Here is a 13,960-nt window from a genome sequence, read left to right on the forward strand (position 1 = left end):
AAAGGAGACTGGAGATAATAGGTGGTACCTATTCAGATACTCTGGCTGAGTGTTAGAAAGCAGTCAGAGGTGATGCTGCGGCTTTGACCTTCACTATCTGGGGTGGCTGAGCTTTCATTTACAGAATTACAGGGCAGTGGTTAAGACGCCACTTGGGATGCCCACATCTCATCTCACAGTAACCGGGTTTGAGTCCTGGCTCCACTCCTGATTCCAGCTTCCTGCTAGTGTGCACTCTGGGAGGCAGCAGGTGATGGCTCCAGTATTTGGGTTCCTGCCACACATGTGGGAGACCCGGACTGAGCTTCTGGCTCCTGGCTTTGACTTGGCTAATCAGGCATTTGGGGGAATGAGCCAGTGGATGGGAGCTGTGTCTTTTAAATAAATTAACTTAAAAGAAGAATCACAAAAACACCAAATGAAGAGTATATTTGGAAGAAAAGATTAATTTTCCCTTTTGGACATGTTACTTTGGGGACACAGTTGGAAAAGCCAGGTAAAGGAGTCTTGCAAGCAATAAGGGGAAAGGAATGGAGTTTGAGAGAAAGGTCAGGACTAGAGAGAGGCAGGGCTGGAAGTCCCCTGAAGAGGAGATGCTGGTTGATGCAGTAGGACCAACAGGTGGTAAAAGCTTGCCTGGAGGAGAATGTGCGGAGATGGAACACAAAGTAGCCAAGGACAGACTTTGTCAGAGGTCACAGCAGGAAGAATATGAAGATCTAGAGAAAGAGCAAAGAGCGGGACAGGATGAGATCTGGGGAGTGCAGATGTCCATGGTCCAAAGGAAGGAGGGGCTACAAGGTGGGGATGGTGGCCAATGTTAGAGGCCAAGAGCAGGTTTGAGAAGCAAGGGACTAAAGGTGATCACTGAACTTCATGACTGTGAAGTCACTGACTACTGATCTAGGAATCATTAGGAAGAAGCTAGATTGTACCCAGTGTAAGTGAACAGTGGGATTGGGAAGCAGAAATGGTGAGGCCAGATTGGCCACTTTTTGAAGAATTTTTTCAATAAAAGAAAAGTAGGATCTCTTCTATGATAGAATTGCAAACAGAAATCTTCACGATGACTGTTCTCTGATGGAATTCATTGAAGGAAGTAATGTGTGTGTGTGTGTGTGTGTGTGTGCACATGCATATGTGTGGGATGCGTGTACACTGGGAGCAGTGTTTTACAAACTAAGATCTGCATTAAAATCACTAAAGGAATCCACTGCATTTTCTAAGGCTCAAACCCCACTTCCTGAATGAGAACTTTTTCTTTTTTTGACAGGCAGAGTTAGAGAGAGAGAGAGAGAGAAAGGTCTTCCTTTTCCGTTGGTTCACCCCCAAAATGGGCGCTACGACCGGCGCTGTGCCAATCCGAAGCTAGGAGCCAGTGCTTCCTCCTGGTCTCCCATGCGGGTGCAGGGCCCAAGCACTTGGGCCATCCTCCACTGCCTTCCCGGGCCACAGCAGAGAGCTGGAATGGAAGAGGAGTGACCAGAACAGAATCTGGCTCCCCGACCAGTACTAGAACCTGGGGTGCCGGCGCCGCAGGTGGAGGATTAGCCTAGTGAGCTGCGGTGCCGGCCCACTGAATGAGAACTTTTGAGGGTGGGCCCTAAGGATCTGCAGGTTGGAAAATGTTGACAGATTAACTTAAGGTTTGGGACCATTCAGGGACCTTGGGTTGGTTTCTTTCTTTCTTTCTTTTTTTTTTTTTTTGAGATTTTTATTTATTTATTTGAGAGATGGAGTTAGAAACAGAGAGAGGGAGAGACAGAGAAAAGTCTTCCATCCACTGGTTCACTTCCCAAATGGTTGCAACAGCCGGAGTTGAGTTGATCCAAAGACAGGAGCCAGGAACTTCTTCTGGGTCTCCACTGTGGGTGCAGGGACCCAAGGACTTGGGCCATCTTCCACTGCTTTCCCAGGCCATAGCAGAGAGCTGGGTTGGAAGAGGAACAACTGGGGCTCTAACTGGAGGCCATGTGGGATGCCGGTGCCACAGGCAGAGGCTTAGTTCATTACACCACAGCACTGGCCCTGGACCTTGGATTTCAAAAAATAGTTAATGTCTGCATGGGAATAGAGCTAAAATGGAATTTGGGTGTTAGAATGGAAAACTGCAAGATAAAGACTACAGTAAGAATTCAAAATGTAAAGACGTAAGAAGGGAAGACAAATATCTCTAATTAAAGACCAACATTTCAGTAGCCACAGAAGTCATAACTTTATACAGATTTTCTTGACTTTCTTGCCTTTTTTTTTTTTTGCCTCTGCAAGCAACGTGGACAATTTTGTGAAAATCTATCATCAGAATTCCAAGGCGTTTTCCTTTTTTTAAAACTGTGTAGGGGGAGGAGGGTAGAAAGAATGTGGTTTGTGAGGCAAGCTAACCCTCAGGAATTATTTCAAACCAAACACTTTTTCTAACTATTTGATGTCTGGAAGTCTGGATGCTGGGGGCAGGGGGGTGGGCAGAACTTGGGCTATTGGACCATTTGTCATTTCCTGGGAGGTGCTCTGGACTTAACCCTTAAGGGAAGCACATCTGACTACACTTCTGGGCTTAGACCAGGGAGGTCCCACCCTACACTTCCCTTTATAGTTTTCAGATGAGAGCTTTCTTTCCCTGCATCTCAGTGGGAAGAGTAGCTTTCCTTCAGAAAAAGTAAACAGCGAGACCGTTTGGAAGTCAGTGATTCCTCCACTGTTTAATGCCTCTGCATCTTCACACAAGTGACCCTCCAAAACACAGACACAAACATTGCCAAAATCTCATAATCACATTTAGATGTGAATTTAGTTCACAGTGTTATGCTGTGTGTATGTTTTCATCAGAAAATCTATCCACACTGACTTTTGTTTCCAACTAGTTGCCAGGAAAGGGTTACAAGAGCCTGTCTCTTCTTGATGTATAACAGCTGGTGAGAAAGCATCTCCCAGCCAGCTCAGCTCCGCTCAGTTATACTAACTCACCACCCATCCCATCCCCCACTGTCTCTCCCCACTCAGTACAATTCCTTGCAAAGTCGAAGTCCAGCAGTAAGCAAAGGAAGCAGCATTGGTTCATTAGCTTTGAGGGGACTAAGAGCAGGATTGTTGCAGTTAAAAAGGAGGTTTTGATGGCAACAACTTGCAGGCAGTCTCCAAGATGCATGGTTAGGTTGTTGCTGAGAAGGAATAATGCAGGATAAGAAGTAGTTTGGCCTTTCTGAGAGCCTGAGCTAGGATCGGAAGCCCCAGAGCAAAAAACACAATCAAGTCTGAAAGCTCTGCATCTTCATTATGTGAACAACACTTGGCAGCTTTTGGTTGGATGAAACTTACAGTCGATAACTAACATTGTCCCTCTAATCAGTGTCCTACAGAACTGGGCTTGCTTGCTACAAATAAACAGGGACACAAAGATGAAATGTCCACAGAACGGCACGCCCTTGGGGCAGCGTAATGACCGCTTAGGTTGTGGAGAAATCCACATGATTCATGAGGTCCCTAACTAAACACATTAAGGACCTATATATTACATTTTCTAAGTTGGAATAAGTGCCATAAATAGCAATCAGCAAGAAGAGGTTGAAATGCAGGGTTCAGAATGCCTCCCTCTTAAGTGTCAGTTACTCTCATCTTTTGATCAAAATGTAGTCCCCAAGAAATAAAAGCAGCTAATTTTTTATTCAAATCCAAGGATAGTCTGTGTGGACCCAATACACTGAAAGGCTCATGTGAAAACCTTCAAACTGACTTAAAGCCTTGGAGTTAGGGCGAGGAGAGGGGAGGGGAGAGCTAGAGATGCTGGAGACAGAGGTAGATAGGGAGGTAGATAACAAGAGAGAGGGCGACCAAAGCTTCAGAAAGGCGTAGATCCTGCTGCAGATGGAAGTGGCTGGCTTCCCGGGGGGAGGCTGGAGGCTGACTCCCTCTGTGCAGTCACCCTGTTGAGCCACGCTGGCTTCTTTCTGGAAGGGAGGGCTGCACAGCCACAGCTGGGCTGAGCTCCAGCTGGTCAGCTATGTGGCACTGCTGCTATTGTTGAACAAAATTCTTTCCTCATTACACATAGCTCTTCTCAGTTTAATAGAAAGTACAGTTCTTGGGACTTTTCATGAACTTGAAGGGAATAAGAAGAGAGGCTTCTTTTTTCCTTATTTTACAAGGGACTCTGCTGAATCTATAGCTTAATGTTGCTTTATAGAAAACAAATTCAAAGAACAGAGGGAAAAAAGCAGACACTTGGTCAGTCCTATAGGATGAATATCAAGCAGACTCAATAATTTTCCAGTGAGAAAGCCGGTTAGAGCTGATGAGCTGCTGTTAATGGACTCGGATTGTGTGGTGCATTGCTTTAGATTGGTGGTGTGCTTTTAATGATCAGTCTAAGATTTTCCCTCTCCTGTCTGTTAAGGGCAGTTTCTGGAGCTGGCATGTTTATCTTGTGGCAAATTATTAAAATCTTGGCAAGAACAGAAATGAGAGAGGGTCAAGATCCCTTTGGAGTATCGTTTCTTTCATCTGTAAATTGGGGGTAATATTTTCTCAACTTACATAGAATAATAAGCAGATCCACTACTTGTAAATTCACCAACTTCTCTTGAAAATAAAATAGCAAGGCTTTGCAAATGATAAATCTATGACTCTCAACACAGGAGGGGAGGGTGGAGGAGGAGTGGTTAGGTTTTCATTTTAAAGCTATGGCCAGAATTGAGGACACCATTCAGGGTCTTTTCCATTAGTTTTAGGTTCTGAGGTTTCTAATTCCGAGTTAACATGCCCCAAATAATGTCAAACTTGATATGAGCAATTATCATAGAGTGGGCACTCTTATATTGAAGCTCTGGGCCCCATGCCCCACCCTAACTGAAACAGAATCTGAGGGTGGGTCTAGCAACCTGTGTACTAACACACCTTGCAGGCATGTCTACTCCAATTTGAGAGCTGTCGATCTGGTCTAATACTGTTGACTACTTGGTCATATTACCTGCCTGAACAATTACAATAGCTGTTCACCCTCTACTTCTGGTCCCTCGTTTGCATTGTCATTAGTCATCTTCCTAAAGCAGCGATGAGTTGTATCATTCCTCCTCTCAGAATGTCTCAGGAGCTCCTCATCACCTATCTGGCACACGTGTACACATATGGTAGCTAGCAAGGGTCCTCACTATGACGTCCAACCACAAAGAGCACTATTCTGGGTGGGGAGTGGAGGGTGCAGCAGCCTGGACAAATTGGCTTATAAATGCTCTATATCACATCAGCCTGCTTAAATCTAATTAAAAAGGGTCCATTGGCAGCTTTGGGGAGTAGAAGGTAGGGGAAAAGAAAGGCCACAAGAGGGGACATGCCCACAAGTGGATGGGTTCAGAAGTCCAGGGTCCAAGACACTACTCTTTGGTGTTTGGGATAGTCTGATATCTTGTTTCTTCCATTTTCTTTCTTTCTCTCTCTTTCTTTTCCCTCCCTCCCTCCCTCCCTCTTTCCTTTCCTCCTTCCCTCCTTCCTTCCCCTCCCCCCTTTCTTTGGAGCGTATTAGTTTGCTGGGGCCACTGTCACAAGTGTCATAAACCAGGTGGCTTAAACCACAGAACTTTGTTGTCTCACATATGAGGAGATTGGAAATCTGAGATCGAGATGTTGGTGGGCTGGGCTCCTCCTGAGGGCAGTGAGGGAAGAAGCTGTTCCAGGCCTTTTTGCTTTCCTGATGGCTGCATCTTCACCTTGTCTTTCCTCTGCCTCCAAATTTCCTAATACACCAGTGGTGTATTTAATTATAGCCTACCCTAATAACCTCATTTTAAATTGGTTGCTTATTTTAAAACTGTCTGCAAATAAGCTTACATTCAGAGGTGTTTAAGATTCAACATAAGAATTTATGGAGGACATAACCCAACCCCTAATATCATGTTATGAAGTAGTTTGTAGGAGAGTGGTGAGTAGGGCAGGTGTCATTCAGAACAAATTTTTTAAAAATTTCCTACCTGTGAAACAACTCTGAAGTTAACATGCTAACTCTAATTCTGGAAATGAAGAATGTTAAAAGTGGTGGTTCCCATGGAAAGTTTCTGGTTTGACCTCATCGTTTGACCAAAGAATCCACTCAGTGAAATAGCCTTGCCATTGTCACCAGGCCCGTCAGGCTTTGATTGCACCTGCACTACTCGGGAGTAAACTGTATCCCTAGGAGGTGAAGGGGCTGATTCAGTTCTTCCAGGACTCCATGCCCTCCTTTTCTGGCCATGTACCCCACTGAGAGGTCAGATTTACATATGAGCACTCTGAGCTTTTATCCTTTTGTGCTTAACCTTCCGAATCATCTCGCCACCCAAGACAACTGTATGAGGATAGTTCATAAAATGCAAGGGATAATGCAATGAAAAGACAAGCTTATTTTGATGGAAAATATTTTGAAATCCACACATGTTTATATTACAACACATTTTTCGTAAAATTTTTTGAGGACCCCTCAAATGCATGGATTTCAAAGGTTTTTTTTTTTTTTTTTTTTTTTTTTTTTTTTGCATCAGAATAAACATACTTTAAAGTTTCATACTAGGGGCCAGCCGTGTGGCACAGCAGGTTAAAGCCCTGGCCTGAAGCGCTGGCATTCCATATGGGAGCTGGTTTTAGTCCTTGTTGCTCCACTTGTGATCCAGCTCTCTGCTATGGCCTGGGAAAGCTGTAGTAGATGGCCCAAGTCCTCGGACCCTGCACCCACGTGGGAGACCTGAAGAAACTCCTGGCTGCTGGTTTCAGATTGGCACAGCTCCGACCGTTGCGGCCATCTGGGGAGTGAACCAGCAGATGGAAGACCTCTCTCTCTCTCTACCTCTCTCTGTAACTCTCTTTCAAATAAATAAATCTTTTTTAAAAAAATAAAGTTCCATACTCACCAACTTTTTGAAGCAGCTTCATCTTACTCTGCACCATTAGCAGCTTCAGCATGTTTCCGTCAGATGTATTTCTACGGTGTTTCATGGGACAGTATTTGTTTGGCTTTGTAATATTTCTCTTGCTTGTTGTTGGTTAGAACTCTTGTTAAGAGTTGGGATAGCAGAAGTAAAGAATGACTTGGTTAGTCATTTCTAGTCAAAACGCATCTCTTTCCTGCAAACTGAGAATGGAAAATAGATGCAGATAGCTTTTTATTTTTTAAGATCTGCAGGTGCAGAAAAGGAAAGATTTGCTGATTAATTTCTGCCCTTGAATAAAAGTTTATAAATTTAGACTTAATTATAAATTTGTGGTTATATGACTGTACCAAATAATGTAAATAAGATCATAAGGGGAAAATATTAGAGGAAAAAGTTTTTTGAGATAACAAGAAAAAATAATTCTCTTGTTAACCATTCTATCCTTAGCATCTCGCATACCATCTGGCAAATAATATGTGCTCAATAAGTTTGTGTGGAAAGAATGAATGAATAAATGAATAAAAATGCTTACAATGGTTAGCAGACATGGGCAATACTTGGGCTGGTGCCTGGATATGATATTCTAATTGCAAATCTTGCTTCGTTATTTATTAAATTTGAATCTCAACGAAGCAGTTCTCAGTCAGGTTTTAATTACCATAGGTTCTTTAAAGCAATAAACTTGAATTTCATTAAAAGAATTACATTACCCAAACTTCATTAATTCATAGTCTTCTTTTCCTTTATTTAGTATGGCATGGCAAGGTCTAATTTCATTGAAATGACCCAGAGGGAAGAAAGTGATACCAAATAGGAGATGAGAAAAAACTGATTAAAGAGAAGACTCCAATGTTTACCAGAATCTCTGTCTTCCTTTATGAAAGTCAACCTCACCACAGAGAGAGAAGAAACAAAATATTTTTAGAGAATATAGATAGATGAGTGTGGTTGTCCTTGGGGTACCTAGAAAATTGTTAGATGTATAGGAAATAATCACAGCTTTAGAGCTAAGAGTCACAAATACCTCCCCTGATACAGCAAACACCATCACCCACATGACAGAAGCAAACTTCAATGCAGCTGGTTGGATCAGTCCTATCAAAACAGTGCAACATTCCTTACTCAGCTTTGCCTCCAGAAAGGAGATGAATAGCCAAAGCACTGTTGTCTTTTAAATGTTGCTCAAATTTTTTGTTTTAAACATCAGTATCTTTTTTATTTGTTTATAAATGAGTTAAATGAATGCGGGTCACTCTCCTTGCTTAACGGTACTGCTCACACAGCAAACCCAGTTGACAGTTGGGGACCAGTCTGCGGTCACCTCGTGTGGTTAACTCACACTGGTATTGGCCATCCCTAGAGCCAGCCTTCAGTAAAGAGCTGGGGCTGATTCCCAATCAAGAGAATAGAGGCGAGAGCTGGAGACCGGCTTTCTTCAACTGATCTCCCTGTCTGTTTTGTTTAGGTCTACTCTCTGATTCTACCAGATAATCCCCCTTTCCCATATCCCCGGATACCAGGATTTTTTTTCTTTCCTGTTTTTGAAGATTTATTTTTTTATTTGACACGCAGAGTGACAGACATAGACAGGAAGAGATGGGGGGTGGAGAGAGAGAGAGAGAGAGAGAGGAATCTTCCATCCATTGGTTTACTCTCCAATTGGCTACAGCAGCCATATAACAATTAGATTTCATAATGATAATCAGCAAGTTTTTAAAATTACTGAATGTGACCAGAATGTTACTGCCGCAAAATATTAGTAAGAGCTACTCTTTAATGTTCTCCCCCCTTTCTAACCAGTTAACATGCATTTATAGTCAAATCTTCACAAACACCTACAGAAGTTGGATGTTTTTCATTACCTATGTATAGTTGAGAAAACCTAGGATCCAGGTCAGATGGGCAATAAGTGGCAGAACTAGGATCAGAAATAACTCTGCCTAACTCTGAAACCATGGGCCTTCCATCAACATCTGCTTTCAATATGCTCTGTAGTTCAGTAGTAAAAATAAAATTTCTGAGCATTTAGATCAATCTAAAGTGCCTCTTTAAAATGTCATTTTCAGAATATTCATAGAAATCTAATTGAGATTATGTCTAATTAAGTGAAAAATAGGAAAAAAATAATCCAGGCAGAAATAATGGTTTGGTAAAAGGAAAAATACTCTCTTCAACCATATGCCTCCGTGGCACTTATAAACTTGCAGTTCTTTTTCACTCCTGGCCAGAAAGGAATAGGGTAACAGAACTGAAAGCAGAAACAGATGTGGGCAAGTCCCGGTGACCTGCCAAGGGAGTGATAATGTTCTATACAGATGCAGGCACCAGTACGGTGGATAAAATCTCCTTAAAGCCATAGTTGTCTGCATTTACCAGGCAATGAACAATGAGAAAAGTGCACATCTTTCATGGGTGACTTTTGAAAGCTTAGCTCTGAGGCTTGGCGCCTAGAATTCCATTTCCGTTCTAAATTGTCTTCAGCTCCTTTCGCTAAGGATGACGGGACTGAAGTCTTAACTGATTGCACATGTTGCTGTGCTAAACTTTTCCATGGGAGTCACCAGCCGGATTCAGCCACACTTATTCTTTCTCTGTGAAAAGTGGTAGGAAAGGATAGGTAGCAACAAAGTCTTCCTGCAGGACCTTATTGTAAGAAGTTGTCAATAAATTTGTTTTCTGTGTTTGTTCAAGTGTAGACTGTTCAAAAGGAGCAGGTAAAATAGAGTCATAAAAAAGTACTTGGACTCTAATTCCTTCTCGGCCAGACTACTTCCAGTGGTTTAGGAGCTCAGCCCAAAAAAGTATGAGTGGTTTCCAGGAAAAACAGCGTAAGCAGCCAAACCAAGCAATCTACTTAAAGTGGGCAAAGCAGAATTGGAGGCCATGATGTGTTTGAAGCAGACACTGTACTTTCCTTCCTTCCCTCACGGGTGGACCTAAGAACTGGATCTTAACAGGGAACCAAAACCTGGCTAGATTGCAGGGAAGAATTGGGCTCTTAGCAGTTAATCAGTTCTGTCATCTGTTGTGTATCTTCATTAGTGTTGGAATTCCTCAAAATAAGCTTTCCCATTAGGGTTAAAAGACAGAAAATCTATCACCATTTCTGCATGCTCCCCCTTATATTTCCCAGGGGTCAAAAGTCTTCATTAAAACATATAGCCGTCCTCAGATTGGATAAGCTGAAAAGGTCTCCATTATTTAAGGCATCTTTAGTAGTAAGACAGCAGGGTTTTCCTTTACAGTGTAAAATTGTCAACATTGCAGGTGGTCAATTAGGGCTTCCCTTAAAATATTTATCTGATTTTTTTTTTTTACTTTTAAGCAAAGGTGAAAAATGTGGTTATTCCTTGGAGAAATCACTTTGCTTTGCTTTCCAGATAATGTCACAGGAGGTTCTTTCCTGTAGTTCAACCTGCAGCACTTCATGAATAAGGAGGCTTTAAAAATTTTTTATTTTATTTATTTTATTTGTTTGAAAGGCAGAGAAATGGAGAGAGATCTTCTATCCTCTGGTTCATTTCCCACATGCCCAACAGTCAGGGCTAGGCTGAAGCCAGGAGCCAGGAGTTCAACCTGGGTCTCCCATGTGGGCAGCACATGAGTCAGGATCTGCTACCTCCCAGGGTGCACATTAGCAGGAATCTGAAATCAGGTGCAGAGTTTGGACTTGAACTCAGGTGCTCAGAGAGGGGTTGTAGATATCTGAACCACTGCACCAAATGCCTATCCTACCCACACCCCCTGCTCCAGGAAGCTGCTTTTCTAACGGGAGGAAGGAGAATTGTCTATTTGGCAACAATATTTTCTAACAAGCTTTGAGGGAACGCACTCACATTAGCGTTAGTCCCATTCTTCATAGGGCAGGGCAGGCTGGTTTACCTCTGGTTATTTATGAATTAGTTACTCATGGTCTGGGCTTCGTAGAATTCCATCTGTTACCTGTAGATTTCCTTCCAGAGGTTCAAGACCTTCTGCAGGCCTCTCTCTTTCTCTCTCTCTACCCCTCAGGGATGGCTGCTTATTCTTTATATGTGAGTTCTGGGGCTCATCTCAGAGGAATCATCTCCACATCTCTTTATGTAGCACCATACTGAACTGAGCTCCTTTTGAGAACTAGAGGAGGACTCAGAAGCTCGAGGGAAAGGCATTTTCTCACTGCTTCTAAAACGACAACAAGGAAGCGCCTTCTATTTTGCTCAATTCTGTGTTTAGCTCCTGTTGTCGCATGTAAATTCCTGTTTGAATCAGCATCACAGGATATTGTCTTGGGGATACTGGGCTTGGCAGAATGATGGCTCCTGCAGATTCATGCTTTACATCAGCTTATGTTTTTGTGATTGAGGGGTAGCACCTTGGCAGAAATGAAAAGGTGGCTTTTTTTGCAACAGCTTTGCTGCCAGAACACAGGGGTTGTGAAACCACTGCTAATTAAAGCCAAAATGGGAAAGGAAAAGACATCAACATTGTCATTGGACACGTAGATTCAGGCAAGTCCACCACCCCTGCCCATCTGATCTACAAATGTGGTAGCATCGACAAAAGAACAATGGAAAAATTTGAGGAGGCTGCCGAGATGGGAAAGGTTCCTTCAAGAATGTGTGGGTCTGGGATAAACTGAGCATGAGCGTGGTATCACCATTGACATCTCCCTGTGGAAATCTGGGACCAGCAAGTGTACTGTGACTATCACTGATGCCCCAGTACACAGAGACTTCATCAGAAACATGACTATAGGCACATCTCAGGTGCCATCCTGGTTGTTACTGCTGGTGTTGGGGAATTGGAAGCTGATGTCCCCAAAAATGGGCAGACCTGTGAGCGTGTCCTTCCGGCTTACACACTGGGTGTGAAACAACTAAGTGTTGGTGTTAACAAGATGGATTCCACTGAGCCACCCTACAGCCAGAAGACATACAATGAAATCGGTAAGAAAGTCAGCAACTACATTAAGAAAATTGGCTACAACCCTGGCACAGCAGCATTTGTGCCAATTTACGGTTGGCATGGTGACAACATGCTGGAGCCAAGTGCAATGTGCCGTGGTTCAAGGGATGGAAAATTCCTGCAAAGATGGCAATACCAGTGGAACGACACTGCTGGAAGCCCCGGATTGCATCCTCCCACCAACTAGACCAACTGATAAGCCTTTGCATCTGCCCCTATAGGAAGTCTACAAAATTGGTGGTATTAGTACTGTCCCTGTGAGCTAAGTGGAGACTGGTGTTCTCCAACCTGCCATGGTGGTTCCTTTTGCTCCAGTCACCATCACAACTGAAGTCAAGTCCATGGAAATGTACCCTGAAGCTTTGAGTGAAGTTCTCCCTGGGGACAACATGGGCTTCAATGTCAGGAACGTGTCTGTCAAAGATGTTTGTCATGGCAACATTGCTGGTGACAGCATAAATGACCCACCAGTGGAGGCAGCTGGCTTTACTGCTCAGATGATTATCCTGAGCCACCAGGTCAAATCAGTGCTGGGTACACCCCTGTGCTGGGTTGTCACACAAGTCACACTGCTTGCAAGTTTGCTGAGCTGAACGAAAAGATTGATCATGAATCTGGAAAGAAGCTGGAAGATGGCCCTACATTTTTGATGGCTCTAAATCCGCTGATGCTGCCATTGATGATACGGTTCCTGGCAAGCCCATGTGTGTTAAGAGCTTTTCTAACTGTCCTCCCCTGGGTTGTCCTGCTGTCTGTGACATGAGACAGATAGTTGCTGTGGGTGTGACCAAAGCAGCGGACAAGAAGGCTGCTGGAGCTGGCAAAGTCACCAACTCTGCCCAGAAAGCTCAGAAGGCTAAATGATTATTATCCCTAACCCCTGCCACGCTAGTCTTAATCAGTGGTGGAGAAATGGTCTCAGCACTGTTTGTCTCAATTGGCCATTTAAGTTCAATAGTAAAAGACTGGTTAATGATAACAATGCATCGTAAAACCTTTAGAAGGAAAGGAGAATGTTTTGTAGACCATTTTGTGTGTGTGAGTGCATGACAGTTTTAAGTTATTACTTTTTAAAATCAATACTTTTTAACGGAAACAACTTGGCCAAAAATCTGTTCCAAAATTTTGAGACCCATTAAAACAAAGTTTAATGGAAAAAAAGAAAAATGAAAAGGTGAAAACTGTTTTATAAAGTGGCAACATTTTGGAAAACTGAAAAAACTTCGTGAAGTTACCATGCTTTTCAACTAGTCACCCTTTAGTGCCCATCTCTGTCTAAAGGAAAGTTTTTAAAGTTCCAACAATACTTTTCCATACATGAAGCAAGAACTTCACATGTGTCAGTAAATGCAATTTTTGTTTCATGCTGGATTTAACTTCTCATGTCTTGCCTTCAAAACTGTTAACAATACTCTATATGACATTGCATGAGCAGGTCAGCTCAGCATCCAATCTGGTGGACATCATCATAATGGGGCCCATGCTCCACTGTAGTGAAAATATATATTGCACATTAAGCCAACACAAGACAGTAAGCGAGAATTTGCAGTACATTGGTGTGCTGTACTAATTGAGAATCTGTGCTCCAGAAAATGCTCACCTTATGGCTTTCTCCATCCTAAGCTTAAAGGACAATATCAGGAGAAGGCATTTGAGTCACAAAAGTCTGTATCTGTCTACCTTTCCTAGCTGATTCTTGTTAAGAACTATGAAGAATTTTAGGCTTTATCCTGCCTGCAAACAAGCAAACATGCCATAGTTTCATGGAAACTGGTAGAAAACATGAGATTCCTGGATAAGATGCAAAGGGTTATCTATTATTTACAGTAACAGTGATGGTCAGAGTATAAGCATTTTTTTCCAGTTTTCTGAACCCCACAAAGTGATGCTAAAAGGGCAAAATGACTCTTGCACATGCACTGGGATGCATTCTAGGAGAGGAACCCCGAGTCTAAGGAATTGAAATATTTTACAATTGGCAGTAGGTATTGCTGTGGCTTTTTTTCCCCAAGAAGATCTAAATTTTATTTCACTGGATAATAAACTTGCCTGTCTTTGTTCAAGAGGGAAATAACATTTCTTAACATTTCTTTGTTTTCAATTTTTATTTGCTTTCTTTC

The 13,960-nt window shown here is 42.7% G+C and overlaps 1 pseudogene; it reads left to right on the forward strand.

Annotated features, from left to right (window-relative positions):
• Window positions 1–593: 593 nt before the first annotated feature.
• Window positions 594–12,704, forward strand: LOC100352847 (elongation factor 1-alpha 1 pseudogene; annotated as a pseudogene).
• Window positions 12,705–13,960: the final 1,256 nt, after the last annotated feature.

The sequence above is a fragment of the Oryctolagus cuniculus genome, chromosome 16, assembly GCF_051225735.1.
Source record: "Oryctolagus cuniculus isolate XC-2025 breed Fujian yellow rabbit chromosome 16, ASM5122573v1, whole genome shotgun sequence".
Classification (NCBI taxonomy): domain Eukaryota; kingdom Metazoa; phylum Chordata; class Mammalia; order Lagomorpha; family Leporidae; genus Oryctolagus; species Oryctolagus cuniculus.